Source organism: Pan paniscus, chromosome 11 (assembly GCF_029289425.2).
Source record: "Pan paniscus chromosome 11, NHGRI_mPanPan1-v2.0_pri, whole genome shotgun sequence".
Taxonomy (NCBI): domain Eukaryota; kingdom Metazoa; phylum Chordata; class Mammalia; order Primates; family Hominidae; genus Pan; species Pan paniscus.
In genome coordinates this window covers 110,543,053-110,568,716 of record NC_073260.2, presented here as the reverse complement: position 1 = coordinate 110,568,716, position 25,664 = coordinate 110,543,053, and the positions used below count along the sequence as shown (strand labels likewise).

Sequence of the window (25,664 nt, the reverse complement as noted above, 5' to 3'; positions counted from 1 at the left end):
TCAAGGAAATTCCCTAAGAGTTATTGAGAGGCACCAGAGCAGAGCCAGCCCTGCCAACAGCCACCTCTCTCTCCTCCCACTCTGGTTCCTATGAAAAGACGACTGAGAAGTGAGAAGTGTGGGACTTCCCACTCAGAAGTGGGAGTGCAGCATTACTCTATGCAGTTAGTTCCTCCCTTCTTCATTGCAAAAGGGTTGTGCAGTGCTACATTTTAGTGTGAAAGAAACCCCTTGCAGGAAGCTGTAAGACAGTGAATGGCTGAAGGGCAAGAGGTATTATGGTATATAGGAAAATAAGCTGGAATCAGAGTTCCCCAGTCAGGAAACTGTGGAGTGAGAAGCTTCTACAGAGACTCTTGAAGAACCACATAGGCAACCCACAACAGAAGGAACACTTAAGATATCTGCAACGCAGCCGGGTGCAGTGGCTCACGCCTGTAATCCTAACACTTTGGGAGGCCGAGGCGGGCGGACCACCTGAGGTCGGGAATTCAAGACCATCCTGACCAACATGGGGAAACCCTATCTCTACTAAAAATACAAACTTAGCCAGGCGTGGTGGCGCATGCTACTCGGGAGGCTGAGGCAGGAGAATTGCTTGAACCCAGGAGGCTGAGGTTGCGGTGAGCCGATATCGCGCCATTACACTGCAGCCTGGGCGACAGAGCGAGACTCTGTCTCAGAAAAAAAAAAAAAAAAAAAAAAGATACCTGCAACACAGAGAGGCCATTAATGGATGCCATAATCACCCAGCGCCTTCCCACCTCCCACTTGGACAAGAGGGGAAGAACACAGAAGAGAAAGAGGTAAGATGATCTTATAATTTGTTGTGCATACCAAGACAAATGGTGAGAGTTGCTATTAATAACTACACCAGGACAACAGGCATAAACTGGAACTATCCCTGGAAAACTGGCTGGGTGCAGTGGCTCATGCCTGTAATCCTAGCACTTTGGGAGGCCGAGGTGGGTGGATCACCTGAGGTCAGGAGATAGAGACCAGCCTGGCCGACATGGTGAAAACCCATCTCTACTAAAAATACAAAAGTTAGCTGGACATGGTGGCGGGCACCTGTAATCCCAGCTACTCGGGAGGCTGAGGCAGGAGAATCCCTTGAACCGGGGAGGCGGAGGTTGCAGTGGGCCGAGATCGTGCCACTGCACTCCAGCCCAGGTGACAAGAGCAGAACTCTGTCTCAAGAAGAAAAAAAGAAAGAAAGAAAGAAATACACAAAATACACAGTAAAAACACACAAACAGTAAATGAAGTTCAAAATCCAGCCTTCTCTACTTCTCAATGGGGGATCTGGAGTGAGCGACTTAACCTCTCTGAGCATCAGTTTCCATGTCTGTAAAACAAGAATCACATAATTGCCTTAGAGAGTTGTGAGGTGATATAAAAGCATCTAGAGAGATGCTTGACAACAAGGGCTAATTGTGTTGTGGTCAACAAAGGCTAGTCTTCAGTTTCCCTCTCCTCTACTCTGCCATCATAACACTCCAGAGTTCCCTGGAGAAAGAATGAGATGTGCTTAACAGACAAGACATAGCACAATGAACATTAATTTCTTTCCTACTGACCCAGATGCTGAGCTGCTGTGCAGCTGAACTCTTGACAGTGCCCAAACTCTGTGCCATTTCATGTCCATTTTTTGCTTTCCTACATGGTCTAAGACCTTTGAACCAAACTCACTGTGAATGTGTTTGTGTGTGTGTGTGCACATGTGCACACACACACACATTAGGGGCAGAGGAAGGAGAAAGTTCTAGGACCCCAAAAATTATACCCCTCAATGCTCACACCCCCGCCCAACTCAGAAAAGAAAACAGGTGAAAAGGATTTAATCTCAGGAATGGTAAGAATTAGTTCTTGTGGGGTTCAAGCAAAAGGAAATTCATATATGCTTTCTTTCTCCAACAAAATCTCAGGCACAGGCAAAATGGATTTAAAATAAAATCAGGTTGAGTATATAAAGAAAAAAAAAGGTAAGCAAACAAACAAGGCACAACGTTCAATCAGAGAACTATGTAGGGAAGAAGTAAATCCACCTTCCTCGTGTTGGAGATAGGAGTGGGTATTTATGACCACATAGTAATGAATGAGTCTAAACTCCTCTCTTGCATCTATGTGATTTCTTTAGACATTTCCCAGTAGAATATATTTGATATTGTGCAGTGGCCATTCACCTTCTCACCCAATAACACGTGTTGAGCAACCTCCATGTGCCAGACACTATACCAGGTGTTTTACATATTTTGGCACATTACAGTACATATATGGCATTGTAGGGCACAAGAGAGAAAATGGTTGACTGTATCAAGGTAGGATTTGAAGCAGAAGCAAATCCTAAAAGAAAGACCACTATAGTATTAAAAGGTGAGAAAACTTGGATTAATGTCTCTAAATTTTATGAGAAAAATGACACTGCCCAATTCATGCTCCTTCTTATTTTAAGGGTGTCACGGGTATTAGCAGGTTAAGGTATATTACTGTAGCAAATATTTGATGACCAAAATGGGACAATATTATCTGCCTCTGCATATGCTTGTTTCTCTATAGCAGAAATGGGGCATAATAACAGGTGATTATGAGATGCTCTGCAGAACCCCACTTGGGCCTTGAGTAATGCCCATTCAGATAAGAAAATTGAGACCCAAAGAGGTTAAGTAATGCTAGCACAAAGCACTCTGAGATGAGATACAAAACCAGCCTCTTCTATTAATTCCCAAAACCTACTCCACTGGGAAGGTTGGTAAAAGTGTGGGGACATTTTGGTCATCAAAACTGAAGTTGGGGCTTACTATTGGCATTTAGTGAGCCAGGGCCAAGAAGGTCAAAACTCACGTTATGCACAAACATGCCCACATATCAAAGAAGAGAGATTCAAGGGCGAAGAAGTGTATGTGTTGCTCAAACGCCAACAATATACCAGATGAAGCAATAGGGGCATCATATATAATTAACTTAATATTTAAAACAACATGTGAACTCTTTCATTAAAAATGTCAAGAGCTCCCTGCTGAAATATTTTTCTGAGTTTTAATCAGCGTCCATGATCAGACTCTTTCCAATGGACTAGGCATGTCTGTCTCTCAAATTGATTTCACAGGCCATTTTAATTTTTTAAAAAGTATTTAAGGGGAATCGTCTACTTTCACCATCATTTCATAAAACAACAAATGCTGAAACATCAAACAAGCAAGAAGAACATAATCTCAGGAAAAAAGACAGTCAGTATGGAATGCATTTAGTGTTATGAAAAGCTCACTCAGTTGTTCCAGTTCTTCTCATTCTACCACAGGGCACCAACAACCTCACCATGGGCTGCATCCAACCTGTGGATCAGCTTTGGTGATTACTGACCTAAACATCTTGGGCAATTTGCTCTTGGCAAAACCACTTATTAAAGAGTGGGGCCAAAAAGTCAAAGACTGAGCTATGGCTCAGGCAAAACAGGAAGATCCAAAACCAGTGACCCAGAGCAAAAGAAAGGGAGTTGAGAAGGAATGACAAAAGGCAAAAAGAAAGTAGCCATCTTTGAGAAAAGGGTATCTGAGGTTTCCTAGAGCTTTCCTCTGCTTTTTAATAGGATTATTAGAATCAGAAACGCTTCTTTTGGAAAATCCATGCCTCAGGAGTACCATTTTCTTTTTTCTTTGTCAGAAGCCTAAAGTCCTTCCTCTCACAGTCTTTCGTGATTTCCATTGGTTGGTTTTTCTCTTCCTTTTCTATTAGCCCTTTTGTTCCTCCCTCTTTCCCCAACATAATGGCAATGTTTTCTTGGCCATCTTGTGGTAATCTTCTGGCTCAGCAGTAGCTTCTTACAAGTCTGCAGTTTAGTGAGAGGTAGAACAGAGGTTACTAGCCACAGAATGGAAAGTTCACAGGCTTGGGAGTAAGTGGAGGAGGCTGGTTTTTCCTCCCAGCTGAAAATGCTTCATGGTAGCATTACTTAACCTGTTTGATCCTGAGCTTTCTTATCTGCAAGATGTGTTTAGCATTACCTCATCCATTGCAACGAATACTAAATAAGACTATAGATATTCAGCATAACTTGCATTCAATAAACGTTAGCTGCTTCTTCACCTCCGTTTTCCCTCTCTTCTACATTGTTCACAATCGTTCTGTCATTTGCCTGTGTGACAGGTCTTTCCCAGTCTTTCAATTGATTCTTCTGTCATTTTATACTCACTGTGACTGAAGACAAGCAGGCTACAATCCAAAGACTCACCCAAGACCCTCCATCTGTATGATTTTCAAGCACAGCTAACAACTCACAGTCTGCTGCTTCTTGCCTCTCAGATATTTTCCCACATGAAAGGTCCTCAGCTTCATCTCAACATACTAAATGATCGTTGTCAATGGTACATTCAACCACAAGCCTCAGCTGACGTAGTCTCAATATGATTTTGTCTGGATTGACTTGTTGGGATTGTTTTTGTTTGGTTTGGTTTTTGTTTGGTTTTGCTTTCTTTTGGATATTGGATAAAACCTCATTTAAAAGAAATATCTATTAATTCAACAGAAGGGAACTAACTCTTCTTTCTGCCTATATTTCTTCTAATAAGAAGAAGTAAATGTATACACAGTTCTTATGGAGGGGAAGTAAATCTTGGCAGTTAGCCAGACTATATGAGTTTCAATTCCAGCTCCATCTATGTTACTATGGGAATTACTCAATTTCTCTCTGCCTCAGTTTTCCTGTCCATATTATAGTGATAATAATAGTATTTGACTTACGGAGTCACTATAAGGAATCGAAAGCTAATACAAGTGAAATGTTTAAGACATCACCTGACACGTGGCAGTGCTCCAAAATTATCACTATTATTAATCAGTAGCTTTTCAACAAACAATTAGTAATAACCCACTAAGTCTTAGGCATAGTCCTAGAGACTATAAAAGATTAAAAATGGATCACCTCCTCTTCTTAGCTTTCAGAGATCTTATAATTGGGAAATAAGAGAACTTATTGAAGTTGAAGGCTATTTATTAGCTTACAAAGCACTTCTCACAGCCATGTGGTATAATTACTATCCTCATTTTTTGCAAGGAGCAAATTAGGTGCCCTGACCTGTGGCACTTAGCAAAAATGCATCACGCCAACACTGTTTCCAGGATATTTTACTCCAGAGACCCATGCTATTTAACTTCTAGAACATCAAGGCTCACAAGATGTATCAGAGAGTATCTCACATTTTTTTTAAGAATTTACTTAGCTCCTAATAATTCAAGTAAAGCCATAGGACTTATGCAGATAGTATCTCTATCTCCAATTAAGAGGGTCTAAGTAGGCCAGGGAATTCTCCCACTTCAGGAAGGAGTACCTGGAAACATGAACATTGCTCTTTCTGGAGCCACTGGAAAAAGCCCTCCTTGCCCAATCTCAGTGTGAACCTGCAATCAGCTTTCTAAGGGAGCTTTAAAAGTTTCAGATCAATATTAATATTGAATAATTGAGCCTTTACATGATTTCTCTCTATGGGAACACATACATTTATCTATGATGACAAAAGAAAACACCACTGATAAAACAGACAAGATTCATGGGCTGCTTCTTTTGGTGTCTCCAACAAATATTTTTACCACCCTAGTAACCCTTGCATCTAGCACAGTGCCTGGAGCATAGGAAATGTTCAATACATAGTTGCTGAATTAATGAATGAATGACTGTGTTCTAAACAAACTATTTAAAAAGGCTTTGAAAGTCAGTTTTTGACATTTATTAAAATGAGAGACATGGTGAACTTTTAAGAATCTTCGTGGAATTGCAATGGTTAATTTTAAACTTTCTTTTCTTTTTGTAACTGCGAACAGAGAAGAAGCATGGTACAACTGAGAGAACGCTGGAATAGGTGTTGGAAAACCTAGTCTTCAAGCCCTAAAACTGGGTTATTTTGTGACATGGAGCACATTAAGTTATCCTCTCAGGGTCTTGGTTTTCAGTTTTGTAAAGTGCGAAGAGCTGCAGTAGGTTACTTCAGCAATCCTTGCCTGTGCATTTCAAAATACCATAACTTTTATATTTGTACAACCTGAAAAATTGGGATGAAAAGTGTTTGATGAAAGCGAGCAATAGGCAAATGATGTCCCATGTGCACCTCCATCCTTTTAAGGGCTCCTTCCCTTATGGAGTTGCCCTTCCTACCTGAGGTCCTTGCCCATCAAAACCTGCACTCGTAAGGGGTTTGGTTTTACGTTAGCTATCAATTGCTGCATAACAAATTACCCTAAAACTTAGCAGCTTTAAACAACAAGCCCTTATACTCTCACTGTTTCTGTGGGCCAAGAATTTGGCACAACTTAACTGGGTGTCTTTGGCTCAGGGTCTCTCATGAGGTTGTCAATCAAGCTGTCAGCCAGGGCTGCAGTCATGTCAAGGTTTAACTGCAGCTGAAAAATCTGATTCCAAGATCACTCATGTGTCCGTTGCCAGGGCTCAGCTTCTGGCTCTGTGGACCTCTCCATAGACTGCCTGAATGTCCTCATGACATGAGAGTTGGTGTTCTGAGCGAGGAGAGTTTGAACATGCCCAAGATGAAAGCCACAGTTGTTACAGAAATAATCTTGGAAAAGACACTCCATCACTTCTGCCCTATCCTATTTGTCAGAACTGGGTCAACAAGCCCAGCATACACTCAAGGTAAGGGCATTAAACAAGGCAATACCAGCAGGCAAGGACCGGTGGGCCAGCTTAGAGACTGCCTACCATAGCTCTCACTTACACACTACTATGAACCCTAGACATGTGGTTCATCAGGAGGTATTCATTTTAATTGGGAGATATTAGTCTCCCAATTAAACAAGACATTAAACAAGGCAATACCAGGAGGCAAGGACTGCTGAGTCATCTTACAGATTGCCTGCCACAGCTATCACTTACACACTCGTACGAACTCTACATATGTGGTTAGTCAGGAAGTATTTGTTTTAATTGGGACATATCAGTCTCTGTCCACTCAATGAGAAAATTCAAGCCTATTTGATGAAAGGCAGAAGTTAGCTAGTAAGATAGAAACAAAGGTGGAATGGGAAGAGAAAGGATATGGCTCACATTAGAAGGGAAACTGCGGCCATATATATTGAGTCCCATCACATGTTAATCATGGTGATGGGCACCCTGATGGCTTTGGCTGCCCCAGCTCGCCCCATTTCTCACATATAACCTTGAGAATCACTGTAGAACGTGCTAAGAGTGCAACATGCTGAGCTAAGGAGAAACTGCCTGGAACAGCTTTGCTCCCATCCCTCCTAGAACATGATGTCCTACAACACTTTGGCCCAGTGATCCTAGTGTCCCCCCAGAGTATAAAAACCCAACACAGAATGCTTTGGAGATACCTCAGCTGCAGCATGATGTGGATCACATACAGATGAGACCCCATCTGCCCTGGGCAGCTTTTCTCAGCCTTGGGAAATGAGCGTGTGGTGAAGCTGAGGCTTCTGTTGTTCCTTGCTGTTTAATCCGTGAGTAATAAAGTTGCTTTGCTTAGCTTGTATGAGAGTTCTGTCTCACCAGACTCATGTAAGTGCTAGAGTAACCCGTACATGGTGAACCTGTTTCATAACAGGGTCAGATAAAATTTAGTATTCCCTGAGATACAATATATTTGTTGTTGGCTAGTTCCTGCAAACTTCCGTCACCCTACAAGGAGAATTAACTGAAAAAATTGTCTCAACCTATTTGAAGACCAGAGGCAGGATATCATAGTGAATGGAGCATGGGCCTCTTGTCACCTTGCAATTGTAGATGTGTCATTTAAACTCTCTAAATCTTAGTTTCCCCACCTGAAAAAAAAAGAACTGTGCCACTCAAACTATCTATCTCACAGATGTATGATGGAAATGAATAGTTATTTCTGAGAAAGTTCTTTACAAACAATAGCACCATCCAAGGGAAGAAGATACTATGATTATGCAATTTTTCTCAGGCACAGTGAGAGAACTAACTCTTGACCTCTCTATATTTTACAACAAATATGTGCAAATGCCTAGACATTTACAGAAACCATGTTATTGCTAAAAATCATGAGCCTATCAAGGGTGCTTTACTAATGAGGATTAACTAAATTATGCTATCAAAACAATCCCAAAATTGGAGCCACTTAAAACGACAAAACATTATTTCTTTCTCGTACTATATGCCCATCCCACATTGACTGAAGCTCTGCTCTGTGACATCATAATTTGATGGTGGGTCCTGAACTAGTGAAGCAGCCATTGGCCCAGCCAGCCTGGAGAGGTGAAAATAGAAACATACACACTGGCTCTTAAGCAGCCCAGAAGCCGCATAACCCATTCCCTCTTTCACTTCATTGTCCGAAACAAGTCATACAGCCAAGACTAATTTCAGAGAGAGAAAGAAGTACAATCTTCCCACGTACCCATGAAGAGAGGGGCTCTGTGAGCATCAGGAGACAGCAATAATGTCTTCCACAGTGCCTTCTGAGAAAATAGAAGGTTTGTGTTTCCAAGCCACAGGAGACAATTAACCTGTAACAGAGTTCTAATCTGTGGGCAGGCCTTCTAATTTATGAATCATTTAAGATTATTTTTTTCTGCAATGAGTGATTACACCAAAATTATTTTTTATTAAAGAAAACACAGGGCCTATTAGGAAATGTTATCATCAACACTTCCTGCAGTGTGTCTCTAACTCATATTTCTGCAGAGAGAAGTCTGAAGTGGTGCTGCGGTGCCTGTGTGCATTCATCTGTGAATGTGTTCTTGGGACACGAGGAAGTGGAAACACGTGATTGGCTTAAGGTCAAGTTTAGTCAATGCTTATAAATTTCTCTTTGCAAGGTTAATGACTTAGCCCCTTCTAATTTAGCTGCACTGAAACTTGTTATAAATTTGTTAGTTCAGTTGCGTCTGTTTTAGGTCGGCCTTCAAATTGCCGGCTGCTCTCACTCCTTCCCCAAGCTTCCTCCTGTAAGGTTTCTTTGCATTACGTCAATCCAAATGAACACTGAATTTAGGCTTCATTAGTTCTGGCTTCTACTCCCAGCTCTTCCATTAGCTAACTGTATTGCTTTGGAAAAGTTGCTTTACCTCTCCAGGCCTTATCTGTAAAACCAGGGAGTTGGCAGGGAAAAGATCTTCTAGCTATAACTACGTGTGATTCTAAGTCATGCTGTGAAGGCAGATAGAGAATATGTTTGTTTCTTCCTCTTTTCTGAGTTTATCAACAACTGGAGGAGCTATGTCAGTGCGAGCTTGGCCTCCTAACATACAGCAAAATGCCTTTGAAGATCAGTCACATTTCAGCACCTCCTGATGCATTATTTCCTCGGTTCCCTCCTTGAGAGCATTGAAGTACAGACCTCAGCCATAAGGTGCAATTTGTATGCAGTGTACTTTTTAATACCCTTTTCCTTACTTAAAACAAAAAAGTATACACACAGGTTGCAAAATATTCCTCTACTTATACTATCTTATGCTTTTAAGGGTTTTTGCTAGGATGATGATGTTGTGGATTTTAACCACAGGTTAAGTAACTGCTCTAGCTTTTAATTGCTCATCGTTCTTAACATTTTTATAGTCACATATGTAACATTCAATGGATTCAAACATTCTGGAGCACCAGCTAGGAAAACAGGGTCATATTCCTTCATATGGTTTTGTTGGTATGAGGCCATTGAAGAAATGATTTCAGTAGAAGAAAAGTGTTTCTCAGGTGCCCAACTATAAATAGCTTCCTAAAAAATGTATTTAAGGACAAGTTAATGTTTCGCTTGGAAAAGCCTTCAGCATCTTAAAAATATTAATCTCAGATTCACAGTCTTTTCTGGATTTTCTCAGCTCCAATGAGTAACTTGGAAATCCTAAAGATTTTGAAGTCGTGTACATTTTGATTAAAACCCTAGTCACCGAGTAACCTTGAGCAAGTTATGTAAATTCTCTGAGCCTCGGTTTCTTCATCAACAAAAATGGAAAGGTACCTATCTAATGAATCGTTGTGATGGTAACTAAAAAGTAATCTGAGTATACATTATCCATGACAGATGACCAACATCTTCATTCCCACAAAACTGTTGGGATGAGGTTTGCGTTATGTATGTCAGTACCGAACTTACATCAAAAGATTAGGTCAGACATTTAAAAAGCATGAAAAACAGGTATAAATTGGTTTAGGCAAATCTATCTCATAAGTAAAGAAAATGATTATTTGAATTTTGTCAAAATTCAGCTGGAGTGTTGTAAGCTTCCTGGTGATCACTGAGTTAGTAATCTTCTCCTACGTTCTGCTTCATTCTTTGCCTTTATTGTTTCAATGGGCTACACAGATCCAAAAGTGAGGATAGGAGACTTCTATTAGGCTGGCCAGCATGAAAAAATACTGCATATGCAACTCTTTTTATTTTATTTTATTTGAGACAGAGTCTCGCTGTGTCACCCAGGCTGGAGTACAGGGGCACAATCTCGGCTCACTGCAACATCCACCTCCCAAGTTCAAGCGATTCTCCTGCCTCAGCCTCACGAGTTGCTGGGATTATAGGTGTGTGCCACCACGCCCGGGTAATTTTTGTAGTTTTAGTAGAGATGGGGTTTCACCATGTTGGCCAGGCTGGTCTCAATCTCCTGACCTCAAGTAATCCACCCACCTCGGGCTCCCAAAGTGCTGGGATTACAGGTGTGAGCCACCGCACCCGGTGTCTTTTTATAAATTTTATAAACAACTTTAGCAATCAAACATTTCTTCATCATTCAAATGACAACTCCAAGATATGTCCATCACCTGTTTATACCTATTATATCTGAATTAAGCCATACATCTTTTTACACTTTCAGTATTTTTAAGTAGAAATCTTGAGAAAATACTGAACAAAAGGAAATTATGCTGTACTGGAGTTCTATCTGTACTTCAACTTAGCATCTATAAAATATTCTTTCTTGTTATCCACTGGTCAGTTTATAATTCAATTTTGTTTTTATTCTATGCCTATGGTTCTTTCCTAACATTTTTTTTAACTTTAACAATTTTCTGAGGAAAAGAACCAAGCTCACTTTTCCTAAGTTTCAGGTCTTTATAAAAAGCTCAATTCAGGTACTATTTCTGAGTTTCTCTTCATTCCCATGCATTAAGATTTCTTGATTTCTTCCCTCAAAAACAGTTGTCCCTCTTGCTGTTTTTTGTTTTTTGTTTTTTGTTTTTGGCTCCTTTTCCCAAATTCAGTTTTATTTTCTCAGGCCCCAAACAAAGAACACAGAACCTTAGAGCTAGAAGAGATCTCACATATTATCTAGTCTTCCTGCTACAGATAAAGAAAGCAAGGCCCTGAGAAATTACATGAACTATCTTCTAGTTCCCAATCCTTTTCAGTATGAACCCCTCTTGACCCCCCTTCTTCCTGTCAAAATAGAAGAAAGAAGAAAGAAAAAATTTGTTGTTTTAACTTGGGCAAGTAATTTTGATTCTTCGAATTATTTTCTCATCTACGAAATGTGGGTGTTTGGGTTGACGGGCAACATGAAGAGGAGTCTGGGGAAATTAGATACATGGCCTATGAATCCTTTTCCAAGTTATAAAACCTACGATTAAGGTATAATGGAGTCATTTAATCTATCTACCAGGAAGTGGAGGGATCTGACAGGCTTATTTCCTTTCTTCCCAATGCCACCTTACAGCTGTGGTCTTGTGGTAATATGGCTGCTACAGTTAGAAACCAAAATTAGAAACCAAGCAACCACAAGAGGAAAGGCTCTGGAACAATTCTAGGCCCTGACCCAGCATTTCCAACCAAAGACACTGCAGGCGTCCACGCTTTGCTGCACATATGGTCTCTAGTCTGCAACTCTATGAACAGTGGGCAATCTCCACATACCTCACATGCATACCTAGAAACTTTCATGCTCACTTAACTGAGACTTTTCAACAAATCTTAGAGAAAAAGAAAACTAGATAACCAGTTACTTAACTACGGACTATAACTCAACTCATAGCAGAGTATCAACAGTTCTGCTGCCATGATCCACCAACAGAGAAATACTCGTTTTTCATCAGAACCACTGATATGAGCTTCTCTGACATTGAGCTATGGATTTTATTGTTATTTTAAAGAGAAATTATTGTCAAGCACATGAATTTTATAACATCTGTTTTCATTCTGAAATCCTTTTTCCCAAAGAAGTTTCCTTTTTTTCTCAAAGAAGAATTACCATAGAAGACCCAAGAATTCTAAAAACTTCACAAACTTATACATAAAAATTAAACAAGTTGTCAAAGTCATGGATTTGGGGGTGAAAGGGAGGAGGTTGCAAACTAGTCATACTGATGACCTAGCCTTAGGAACATCAAAAGAGAAAAGTACCCAGTGGATTCTTCTCTTCCTATCCAATTGTCTAATAACATAGAGATAAATTCCAAGATTCACTTCAGTTTAGAATTCTTTCATGATGATTCCCAGGTTGTCTGAGGTATAAACCATTATGTTCATCCCCCAGAGAGCCACAAGGAATCAGAAAAATACATCAGATCCCTGGAGTCAAGAACTCTTAGCCCTTTACCCAGAAATGACACTCAGCTGGGTCAATAATACTTGCTTTCTAAAAAAATACAGGGATGTGATATTACTCCTTTATTAAAACAACCTTTTGAGCTGGCCTGTTTATGTGATTTTTTTTTTTTAAACAGTGTGTTGGTGAATTATGTTACAATTAGTGAAATTTCAGGAAGGAAACCACTCAGGACTCATATTTTATGACTGTGTCACTTGAAATATTATGGCTAGAGTCTGATTTATCAACAATCTGCTAGAGGGATGATATTCTTCTTCTGTATTTTTAAGAGTGCAAAAGGAAGACTTGAGTAGTTATTATGTGGCCAGCAACTGATTTATATTGCTTCCCATTGCAGTCAAATAATCTTGAGCAAAAAGGGGGGAAAGGGTAATTGTAACAGTACAACCTCGCTGTAAAACATAGAGTGTTCTCTTTATACGGAGTTTCTCAATGTGAAGTTTTGTGTGACATTTAATATTGTGGCTGGACTTTCATGTCAGCTGAAATCAAAATTCTCACGTAATTACAAAAGGTACATCCTGTGGTTCTCAAGCCACAAAATGATGGCCTAGAACAGAAGGGAAAATATACCTGGGGGACGGGAACATGTGAAATCCTTGCTTTTTTTTTTTTTTTTATCATAGCTAACAAGCAAAAGAAACACCACCCCGGCGCCCATGGTTTTGACTCAAACATGTAATGTGTGGGTTCAGAGGATGCTACCGAAATCCCACTTATGCCTGTTGCCGATCATGTTTCTCTAATGGTATGTTTTAGACATAGAGCTCTATGACTAGGGACAAGCTTAACTCAAACTACACTGAGGTTTGGAAGAACATGCCTGCCAGGAGCTTAATGTACTTAATACAACAGGGCTGGGTCAAGAAAGTGTCATTTGGTATTGCTACAACGATAGGAGGCACAGGCTATTTTAAGAACAATATGGTTTGGGGTGATCTCTGTGAAGTTTATGAGTAGTCAGAGAAGAGAACATAAAACTTGCTCTACACATGTAATTAAAATACAGGGTAACTAAATTCATGTGCAAGTAATAGGAGAGCAGAGTGGAGCCAGGGGATCATAATCAGCATCCTGGTTGAAGTGAAAAGCAATTTGTGGTGGCGCTTTCAAATTCCTACTTTAGTGGACAGATTTGGAAAGCTCACGTATAGTCTTCCTGGCTGAGTGGGTTTACTATCATAGCCCTTTCATTTTAAAAATGTCTCTAAAAATAGCAGTTGGGTTTGGTTTTGTTCTTTTTCCTCCAGGAGAAATCACACCATTTTATAAACAAATCACTGTTTCATAGAAGCAAACATCTAACAGCTAAGCTGCACAGTAATCAGTGTTTCTATTCTCCTTCCATGTGGGGTGGGGAAGGTTACTGGGCCTGAAACTCCAGCATTCAGAGATGGCCTCCCACACTTCCATGGGGCCTATCAAATTCCAAAGCGTATTCTACATGTGGATTTGTGAAACAGAGACAATAGAGTTGGGGAGGAGACTTTACGAAATAACAGATATTACTAACTACCCTGCAGTTGACTGTTCTGTGGTCCAAACATCTGTATGATGGACTGAATTATTCACTTTGTGCTGGAATATCAGGAACCACCCATCCCTCCTGGCCAGATGGGGCAGTTGGGATGGCTTAGACTGTTAACCATGCACCATGCTACTACCAATTGGCGGGCTGCCTACGTGACCAAGACTTGGCTCCACACAGAAACGTTCAACTGTTATTCCTAATAAGCCCTATAAAACAGACCCCAAACAGCCACAGACCAGATTTATAAGGTGGTTGGGGTCGGGGAGATAGTAGGATTTGAAGAGATCGTGAAAGAACAAAAGATCTTCCACATGGGTTTGGATTATAAGTGATCTGTAAAAAGAACAATCATGCACAAAATACTATCTGTGGACCATGGCCTCCAGAATGTCAACATCTAAACCATACATGCATATTTTGGGGAAAACTATCTCTCTTGTTTTTAAGTGAATTGTTAGCTTGTACCATGAACTATATCAACTTGCAGAACATTAAAATGAAAAGGGTATTAGACCCCATCTTAATTAATGTCATCATTTTCCCTTAAGGGGAAAAATGTCCAAAGACACAGCACAGTCAACTTTTAATACTGTGGACCAATCCTGTGTTCTGGAGATAGAGCATAAATGTGAAGAGACAAGCATGGGCTCTGGATCAGACAGATTCGGCATGGTGTCCCATCTCTGCCACATTCTAGACGCTACTTCCCCTCTTAGAGTCTCTGTGTCTATGCCTCCTAGGTCAGAATAAGATCAGATCGAGGTCAGCAATGGCTGCCTCTCTCTAAATGTGGCACTAGCCCCTGCTCAGGCAGCATTCATAACAAGAAGAGTGTTTGCATTAGGTAAGATGAGAAGATTCCAAGAAAAAAAAAAAAAGCTTTTAGTGGATTGGCAGAAAAAGAAAAAAAAAATCCATCAAATATTCTGGTGCTTAAGTTTTCCCTAGATCCCTGGGGCTTCTAGAGCCTACCTTCCAGGACCCATTGGGGCAAAGAGAGACTGAGGTGGTGGGATTCCAGGACACTCCTACCCACCTCTACTCCCACCTTCAACTAGAGCAGCTTTGCGTTTTTCTCTTTCACATATTGGGCTCCTCAGCTGTACCCCACTAAGAAATGCGTACGTTTATGTACATATCAATTATCCTCCCACCTTCACTCAAAATGCTCGTGGTGAGAACAGCACAGAACTGAATATAAAATAGCTGGGCAGTCTCAGGCAAGTCACTTGCCATCTCTGGACCTTGTACATCTTATCCCTAAAATGGGAGGTTTGGATCAACGACTCCTCAGGTCTCCTTCTGGTGCTAATAGCCTCCCCTCCACCTGTCCTCCCCGTAATGTGCAGCCACCAGCATAGTGAGAGGAGGCATTTTCCTTTCCCTTTCCCGGTGCAGAGAAGCCATTCTCCTTCCCAGCGACCACATTAGACTTGGGCACGAGCCACTCCCCTTCTTCTTTTTCTTCATTTGAAGTTCCAACTTCTCCCAGGATAACAAGCCTCTCCAATCTGACTGACTTAAAAAACCTTTTCTGTCACTCACTTCTTCATGCTAGGGTGAAGTTTTTTCTGCACACCTCTTTCCCTCCCCCCAAGGGTTGTGAAGAAAGGGAGGAGAGGAGTTCTTGTTTCTCGCTCTTTCTTTTTGTTTCGGTCTTTTGTTTGTTTTTGTTTTCTGTTTGTTTGTTTGTTTGAGACAGTCTCACTGTCACCCAAGCTGGAGTGCAGTGGCATGATCTCAGTTCACTGCAACCTCCGCCTCCTGGGTTCAAGTGATTCTCCTGCCTCAGCCTTCTGAGTAGCTGGGATTATAGGCGCCCACCACCACACCTGGCTGATTTTTGTAGTTTTAGTAGAGACAGGGTTTCACCATGTTGGCCAGGCTGGTCTCGAACTCCTGACCTCAGGTGATACGGCCGCCTAGGCCTCCCAAAGTGCTGGGATTACAGGCATGAGTCACCACGCCCAGCATTTCTCGCTCTTTTTGACTTGCCCTAGTCTGTCTAATATCGTCCTGGCAAAGAGAAAAGGAAGCGGGGCTAACTCAGTGTGTTGGGGAGACAAGTGGTTTTAAGCAATCCTGACTACACTTGCCATAAAATGCCAGTTGTCCATGTTTGTTGAACTCTGAGACTTGAATAATATTGTGCACTTTATCTTTATGGCCTCTTTTATGCTAACAGGCCTAGGGGTAGCAAAAAAGGGCAATGTACTGTAGTCTGCTAAAAGCTTTGCCGTTTGATTGCTTCATAATTTCACCATTCATCTAATTTGGAGTGCACATTCGTGCAACAAACCTGTCTGTCACCCTTAACAAGCTCTTTGGTACAGACCAGAACAATCTCCCATAATGTAAACAACCTTCTCCTTCGGCAGAGAAAGAAAACACACAACAGGTTTTTAACACTTGCAGAAGTAATTGCCTTGGACTTTCCCACCCCTGGTATTGGATTTCTCAAGTCCCAGGACTCTTCATCAAGGAATATCTTTTAAAACATTTTCCCCCTATTCTTTCTTCAAAGCAATTCCATACACATTTTCTTAACACCTTCTATGCATAAGCCCCCACACTAGGAAATGCAAGCTATGGGACCCTCTGTAAGATCTGGGCTTTGCTTCCTGGAGAAAGGCCCTTCTGTAGTAAAGACAGTACATGCTTTAGAGTATGACAAATGTTGTTTTGACTTTGAGTCTTCCACTTGGTAGCTGTGTGACCCGGGCAAGTGAATCATTTTCTTCCAGCCACATTTTCTCATTTCCAAAATGAGGTCTAGATATTAGCTGCTATAGATTGGGGGACACCAAAAAGGACGTTAAATGTATGTGTATACACATAATTAATAATATAAAGTGAATTAAATACATTTAAGTGTCATCTACTCTCTGCTCACCCAGCCTAAAATTTCCTATCTCAATTCCTTGAATCAGCCACCTTTTATTTACTCACATACAGATACACACAAACACCAAAGGAAAGAGAGAGTAAGGGAGAGGAAAAGAGATGTGGATTTCATTTCGCTTCTTCAGCTGCTTCCCTTAGGATAAAGACCTTTCCTCAATTAATGAACTTTTCTAATTTGCACAATGTAATAGCTGACACAATTGAATTGAAGGAAGGATAGACAGTAGACCATGCCACATTTCCATCAATCTGTAGAAACATTTAAAGGTCTATAAGAATTGAAATGGTTTAAATTGAAGAAAATTCTCAAAAGGGATCTAACAAGTCACAAGAAGGAAATCTGGGGGCTGCCATATCAAAAATGACAATGAACATTGTGATTTAAAGTTGAAAGTAAGCTTGATTTTTTTTTTTTTACTGCTTTGACAAGATTGACTATTGGCTTTGATGTCATATTAAAAAAATTCTACAATAAAAATTCCATAAGAGTTATGGGACCATTTCTTAATTATAACCATCAAAAGTAGGTAAACAAGGCAAGCACCTTCTTTCTAAATGAGTGAGTAGAAAAGCTAATGACAGATAACATTTAAAACATAAGGACCTGAAGAAATCCTTTACCTTCTCTTTTACGAAAGAGTTCAAGAGTGATGAGATAACGAGTGAGATAATGAGATGTGAAATGGATAAATTATAGGAAGGTAAAAAATGGCTAAAGCATTGTAGAGAAAAAAACAATATATTCTAATTAGCTGAGCCTGGAAGTTGGCATTTAAGGGAAGCTAAGGAGCTTATAGGGTTATTTATTTGGGTTTTTCATTTTGTTTTGTTTTAGATATGCTGAAGACTGCAATTTATAAAATTATGTGTCTGTCACTCCTACCAAACCATGAGGTCCTGGGGAGAAATGAGACACTATAATGAACCAGGGTCTTCACCTAGGTCCAGCCTACAGGATGCATTTAGTGATGATGATGACAAACACAACAATGATAGCAATAAAAAAAAAAAAGGATAGCTAGTGCAACTGGAATAATAACAGTTAACATGTATTCAGCTCCTACTGTGGCCCCAGACACATTTCTAAGAATTGTATATGATGTATATACATATGTGTATACATACATCCTAACTACTTAGGTGATCCTCAGTAGAGACAATATTAGTTTTCCAACACATTTGCAGAATATCTTCTTTTTTTTTTTTTTTTTTTTTTTTTTTAGAGACAGAGTCTTTCTCTGTCCCCCACGCTGAAGTGCAGTGGTGCAATCACAGCTCACTGCAGCCTGGAACTCCTGGGTCAAGAGATCCTCCCACTTCAGCCTCCTAAGTAGCTGAGACTACAGGCAGGCACCACCATGCCTGGCTAATTTATTACTCTTTGGTTTGTTTTGTTTGAGACAGGGTCTCACTCTGTGGCCCAGGCTAAAGTGCAGTGGTATGATCTTGGCTCACTGCAACCTCCACCTCCCGGGTTCAAGTGATCATCCCATCTCAGCCTCCTGAGCAGCTGGAGCTACAGCGCGCCACCATGCCCTGCTAATGTTTCTATTTCCAGTAGAGACAGGGTTTCGCCATGTTGCCCAGGCTGGTCTGGAACTCCTGGGTTCCAGCAATCTGCCCCGCTCAGCCTCCCAAAGTGTTGCAAAGTGCTGGGATTACAGGTGTGAGCCACCACGGCCAGCCTCTTTTTGTTCTTAATAATTCATGATTCCTTGTCAGTCCACCCTTCAAAGAGCCATGGCTGTCTAACTCAGATTACAGAAAGTCTTACGGGACAGAAGACCATGGCTCAAAGAGGATATCCCTGCCAGAGGAGAAGAAAAAGCTAGTCTGTTCAGCCCTGAAGACTGTGAAGCCAAAACTTCAATGGGGGCTGTCCGTGAATAGAGGGATTGTGTGCAATTTTACTTCTCTCTTGTGTACTTACTTATATATGCCTATATGAAACAAGGAACATGTATTACTTCTAAAATAAGTAAAGAAAGACATTATGGAGCCATTTTTTAAAGAGAATGATATGCTACAGTCCATGAAATGAATTTCAATCAACAATAAAATAGTTAATGCTAAGACACATTACAATCAGTATTACAAAAGAAAAACAAGAAGCAATGTCATTATGAACACTGAGTGTCACTTGACATTTCTGTCTAGTTTGAGGCCTGAATGCTCTGAGCCCTGAAAATAATAATAAAAATGATTTTGAGAAAGTAAAACAGGACCTCTCTTGAAAGGTTAAGAAAGCTGGGATGAAAGAAGAATTGAGGGACAATTTATCAACAAATTCAAATTGTCATAAAAATGATATTGACCAGCTGTTCACCACCTCCATTTAGGACAAAACAAGACAAACATATATCAAATTGCCATGAGTTTGTTGTTCAACAGTAAAACAACCTTCTCGAACATAAATGTGATAGATACTGAAATTCATAGCTCTTTATCCCTGGAAATACTTCAAACTAATATACATGGGCAACTCTTGAGGGTCTGCATATACAGTTTTGCACAGAGGCTAGACAAGTTACATTCTTGCAAGTCTAACATCACTCTAATCCAATGGATTTAAAGTATTTGAACCATGATGAGAGGCCTTCATGTAGTGCTGTATATAAAACAAAGTTTCTCCTGTTGTATTTAAGTTAACTCAACTGTAACCACACTAACACCCAACTTATGAAACAGTTGACCAAAATTTAGGCTTCTCCAGAATATTTTCTCTAAAAGAAACTTTGCAGCAGAAAGATTTTAGAATAATATTTGACCTCCACTTAGGTTTTCTCTCTTGCTAGACTATAATGAGAACTGGAATTATAATTGGACATGATGGAGTCATTCAACTTGAACCCATTAAATTGATGATGCCAAAACTGTGGTATTCTGTTTCCTTGGGGAGGGAAGGGGCTGTAAATTAAAAGAACATCTACGTTCCTGTACCAATAAACTCAATAAATCTAGTTTCCTGTGTTTTATATTTATTATATTTAATATTTATGCAATGATTTTTCATTAAACATACCACAACAGGCCAAACATATATATGTGATACTTTACAGCACTCAAACTTTTCTATCTGTGCCCTTACCTGATCCTTGCAACAACATTAAGCAGGCTCCAAATTTTATCATTTTAATGATTCTGGAACTAAAGTTCAGAAAAGTTAAGTGATTGGCTCACGTTTATTCAGCTAGTAAGCATTAAAGATTAAACTGGGGTCATATGACTAATCCTTCAAGTCTCTTTCTGTTTCACCATTCTTCTTTACATTCTCCATTCTTTAGAAGTTCACAGTATAGTTGGTGACACACAGTCAAAATGGTAAAGAGTATTAATATGTAAATAACCCCATGAGGCAATGCAAAAGTCACAGGAACCCATATAATCAAAGAGCGAGATTGTGGCATAAGTTACAAGGGCTGCTAGAATCTAGACAACAAAGAAATCATGGTGACCAGAGGAGGCAAAGATTGATTAAGGAAATGACGTCATATGCTAAAGTATGGATAAAGTTTTTTAGACTAAGAAGGGAAGGAAAAACATTTCAGTTAAAGAGAATGGCAGAAGCACTAAGTGGGAACCTCAGTGGTAGCTTCAGAGGACTATGAAGAGATTAGCTGGAGTGCAGGGTCCACACAGAGTCAGGATGATGTATGGCAGGATCTGGGAGAACCTTGAATAGGGTAGAATTAATATTGACTAAATATCATTTTACTCTAGGCACTTTATAAGCCTGACATCTTCTATTTCTGAAATACTCTCAGGGTAATTACCATCCCTATTTTCCAGATGAGGAAATTGATATTTCAGCCATGCTAAGTGGTTTGTCCAAAATCCTGTAGCTACCAGTGTGAATTACCAAAAAATGGTCACAATTTCCTGTCCTAGAAAGCATTCCCCTTTTCAATATGCTTTGCCTCTTATCCCAAACAGAAATGTAGACTATGTCTCCAACCCTTGACTCAGGACTGGACTTGTGATAGAAATGTGTCAGGAGTAGCATGGTTGCCAAGGCTAGGACCTAAGACACCTTGCAACATAGGTTTTTGTCAACTGGGAATGCAGCAGCCCTGTGAGCACAAAGCAGCTGGCCTAGACTCCTGGAGGATGAGAGGCCACATGAAGGAGAACCTCAGTGCTACAACCAAGAGCCAGGAGATACTGCCAGAGATGAGTGGCACTTACATCCATCTGGGATTTTCCAGTTGACCATCCCTCCAGCTAACTGCAGCTGCATCAGTAAGACTGAGTGAGACTGGCAGAGGAAACACCCAGCCAACACCCAGGATCATGAGAAGTCATCATTCTTGTTTTCAGGTATTTCTCTTTTTTTTTTATAGCAGCATGATTTATAATCCTTTGGGTATATCCCCAGTAATGGGATGGCTGGGTCAAATGGTATTTCTAGTTCTAGATACCTGAGGAATCGCCACACTGACTTCCACAATAGTTGAACTAGTTTACAGTCCCACCAACAGTGTAAAAGTGTTCCTATTTCTCCACATCCTCTCCAGCACCTGTTGTTTCCTGACTTTTTTTTTATTATTATACTTTAAAGTTTAGGGTACATGTGCACAATGTGCAGGTTTGTTACATATGTATACATGTGCCATGTTGGTGTGCTGCACCCATTAACTCGTCATTTAGCATTAGGTATATCTCCTAATGCTATCCCTCCCCCCTCCACCCACCCCACAACAGTCCCCAGTGTGTGATGTTCCCCTTCCTGTGTCCATGTGTTCTCATTGTTCAATTCCCACCTATGAGTGAGAACATGCGGTGTTTGGTTTTTGTCCTTGAGATAGTTTGCTGAGAATGATGGTTTCCAGCTTCATCCATGTCCCTACAAAGGACATGAACTCTTCATTTCTTATGGCTGCATAGTATTCCATGGTGTATATGTGCCACATTTTCTTAATCCAATCTATCATTGTTGGATATTTGGGTTGGTTCCAAGTCTTTGCTATTGTGAATAGTGCTGCAATAAACATACGTGTGCATGTGTCTTTATAGCAGCATGATTTATAATCCTTTGGGTATACACCTAGTAATGGGATGGCTGGGTCAAATGGTATTTCTGTTCTAGATCCCTGAGGAATCTCCACGCCGACTTCCACAATGGTTGAACTAGTTTACAGTCCCACCAACAGTGTAAAAGTGTTCCTATTTCTCCACATCCTCTCCAGCACCTGTTGTTTCCTGACTTTTTAATGATCACCATTCTAACTGGTGTGAGATGGTATCTCACTGTGGTTTTGATTTGCATTTCTCTGATGGCCAGTGATGATGAGCATTTTTTCATGTGTTTTTTAGCTGCATAAATGTCTTCTTTTGAGAAGTGCCTGTTCATATCCTTTGCCCACTTTTTGATGGGGTTGTTTTTTTCTTGTAAATCTGTTTGAGTTCATTGTAGATTTTGGATATTAGCCCTTTGTCAGATGACTAGGTTGCAAAAATTTTCTCACATTCTGTAGGTTGCCTGTTCACTCTGATGGTAGTTTCTTTCTAAGCTTGATTCTTTCTATCATATGACACCACTAGTGAAATTGAAAATTTTCCAGTTATTAATTGGGAGCTATTTAAAGTATTTGAGCTACAGAAAGAAATGAAGAGAATACTATTCTGAACAATGAAGTTGGCATCCTAAACTTGCAGAGAAGAAAGTTGAGGTACTTAGTAATTATAACAACTTGGGTTTTAGTTACTGAGTATCATAAAGGTGGTTTGAATTGAGAAGGCAACTTTCCCGCCTACTAATTTCTCTCTCTCTTTGTTAGTAATAAAAACCTCGTCAGGAAGAAGTGGCGCTGTCTGTCCGTGCAGCTCTAGTCGGCTCCTCAACATGGAGCCATGGGAGGCCTTGGGAAGAAGAATTATGAACGAGGCTCAGCCACCAACTACATCACCCAGAATAAAGCCCAGAAGAAGCTCCAGCTGAGCCTGGCTGACTTTAGGCAGTTGTGCATTCTGAAGGGCATTTATCCCCATGAACCCAAACACAAGAAGAAGGTTAACAAACGTTCTACAGCAGCCCAAACTTTTTACCTTATCAAAGACATCAGGTTTCTCCTCCATGAACCCATCGTCAACAAGTTCTGGGAATACAAGGTGTTAATCCGGAAGCTCCTGAAGGCCTATGGGAAGAGCAAGTGGAAACACTGTAGAGCATCTAAAGGAAAATAAGCCCAACTACAAACTTGACCACATCATCAAGGAATGGTACCCTACGTTCACTGATGCCCTGCGAGACCTGGACAACGCCCTCTCCATGTGCTTCCTCTTTTCCACCTTCCCACGGACTGGCAAGGGCCATGTGCAGACCATTCACCATGGAGTTCATGCACTACATCATCGCTGCTAGTGCCCTGCCACAAGGTCTTCCTGTCCATCAAAGGCATTTACTACCAGGTCAAGGTCCTGGGACAGCCCATCATGTGAATCACCACTTATGCCTTCTCCCATGACCACCCAACAGACATGGACTACAGGGTCATGGCCACCTTCACCGAGTTCTACAGCACCCTGCTGGGCTTCATCAACTTCCACCTCTACCAGTGGCTCAACCTCCACTACCCACTGAAGCTCGAGGGTCAGGCCCAAGAAGAGGCAAAGGCCAGTGAGGGCACCCATGCGTTGGACTCTGAGAGCTCCATGGAGAAAATGGCTGCCCTCACTGCCAGCCTGGCCCAAGTGGTGGTGCCTGCCACAGAGGAGGAGCCCGAGGTGGATGAGTTTCCTGCCAATGGGGAGATGTCAGCACAGGAGGAAGACCGCAGGAAGGAGCTGGAGGGGCAGGAGAAGCAGAAGAAGCTTTCTGAGGGCCTAAAGTTCTTCCTGAACCAAGGGGTGCCCTGTGAAGCCCTGGCCTTCGTCATCAGTTTTTTGGGGGAAGTGTCCTGGGACAAGTCTTTGTGCATCAGGGCCACCTATGACATCACGGACTCCCGCATCACCCACCAGATTGTCGACTGGCCTGGGCAGCAGACCTCCATCATTGGCAGGTGCTACATGCAGCCCCAGTGGGTGATTGACTCGGTGAACGCTAGGCTTCTCCTCCTCATGGCAGAGTACTTCCCTGGGGTGCAGCTGCCCCCACACCTTTCACCTTTTGTGACCAAGAAGGAAGGAGATTACATCCCACCTGAAAAACTGAGGCTGCGGGCTCTGCAGCAGGGAGAGGACCCAGGAATCCTGAATGCATCAGAAGAAGAGGAGAAAGAGGACGACAACAATGAAAATGATGGTGATGAAGGGGGAGAAAATGAAGAGGAGGAGGAGGAGAAAGATGCAGAGGCTGGTTCAAAAAAGGAGGAAGAGGCCCAGCTGGCAGCCCTGGAGGAGCAGAGAATGAAGGGGAAGACAGGCACCTTGAAGGTGGAGGATGAGCAGTGACTAGCCCAAGAGGAGGAGAGCGAGGCCAAGCACCTGGCCATTATGATGATGAAGAAGTGGGAGAAGTACCTGTACCAGAAGATCATGTTTGGCAAGAGGCGAAAAATCTGAGAGGCCAAAAAGCTGGCGGAGAAGCGGAAAGCCCAAGATGAGGCGGTGAGATCTGAGAAGAAGGCCAAGAAGGCAAGGCTGGAGTGAGTGCCGGTGGCCCCTCACAGGGCTGAGGCCAGCTCCTGGCAGCTGGACGTGGCAGAAGCAGGCCAGAGGACCTAAGTGTGATGGACATAGTCGCTTCTCTCCTCCTCCTTTCTCCAGCCAGCCCTGACCCCTCATGCTCTCTGACTGGGCCGGTGGGCAGCCCTGGCCTCTCTTGGATGGAGCTGCCCTGCCGGTGCCTAGGCAAAGAAGAGGCCTCTGTGCCCAGCCTGATTCTGTGCTCCCAGGAGCCAGTGACAGGAGGTGCAGGGGCCCACCCAACCCCTTACCTGCTGCCCCCATTCACCCTGGCTTTCCACAGCCCCCTGCCACACAGTTGGACCCATGATTCTCAGGGTGCTGTGATGGGGTGAGGGTGGGGGGAGCATTTGTTATTAGATGACTGGATTTTGTGCCAAAAAAGAAAAAGAAAAAAACCTCAACATTTTCTGATGACATGGGCCATCAGGAATAAAAGTTACATTTCCAGACCTCCCTTGTAGATAGCAATAGCCATCAGACTAAGTTCTGGCAATTAAATCATAGCAACAGTGTTAGACAGGAGCATTTTTGCCTCATTTCCTTGTACTTTAATAGCACTTCTAGCCTGAAATATAGATATAAAGGCACATCCTCTGCCACCATCCTGGATCAGGAAGATAAGAACCACACATTAGATACAGTAGTGTTGAAAGATGCCTGCATCCCTGATGACCCCATGGTGCCACCATGCCGATCCTTCTACCTTTGCATTATTTTTGTGAAAAAGTGAACTATAATATTATCTTGATGAAACTACCATAATTTTGGAGTTTTTGTCACATTCAACTCAGCAGATAAATTGGTAATTGGTGCAGGAAAATTCTAGGAAGGAAGCATCAGAGGATTTGGTTCTCCCCAGGTACAGGAGACAAAGATGATGTCCAAAAATGAGAGAACTTTTTAGCCTGGATAATTCAAAACACTATAGTATTTTCTCTTTTATGTATTCAGTTCCCACTCCTCCCCTTAGCCAACCAACACATCAGGGAGTCTTTGAATCATGGGAATTTATGCAGTCTTCTCATTCTGTAGTTTGAACCCCATGAGTACCAAGTCACACTAGTTGCCCATTCCAAAA

At 41.5% G+C, this 25,664-nt stretch overlaps 1 pseudogene; it reads left to right on the top strand.

Annotated features, from left to right (window-relative positions):
- On the top strand, nucleotides 1–25,664 carry LOC100968159 (pescadillo homolog; annotated as a pseudogene).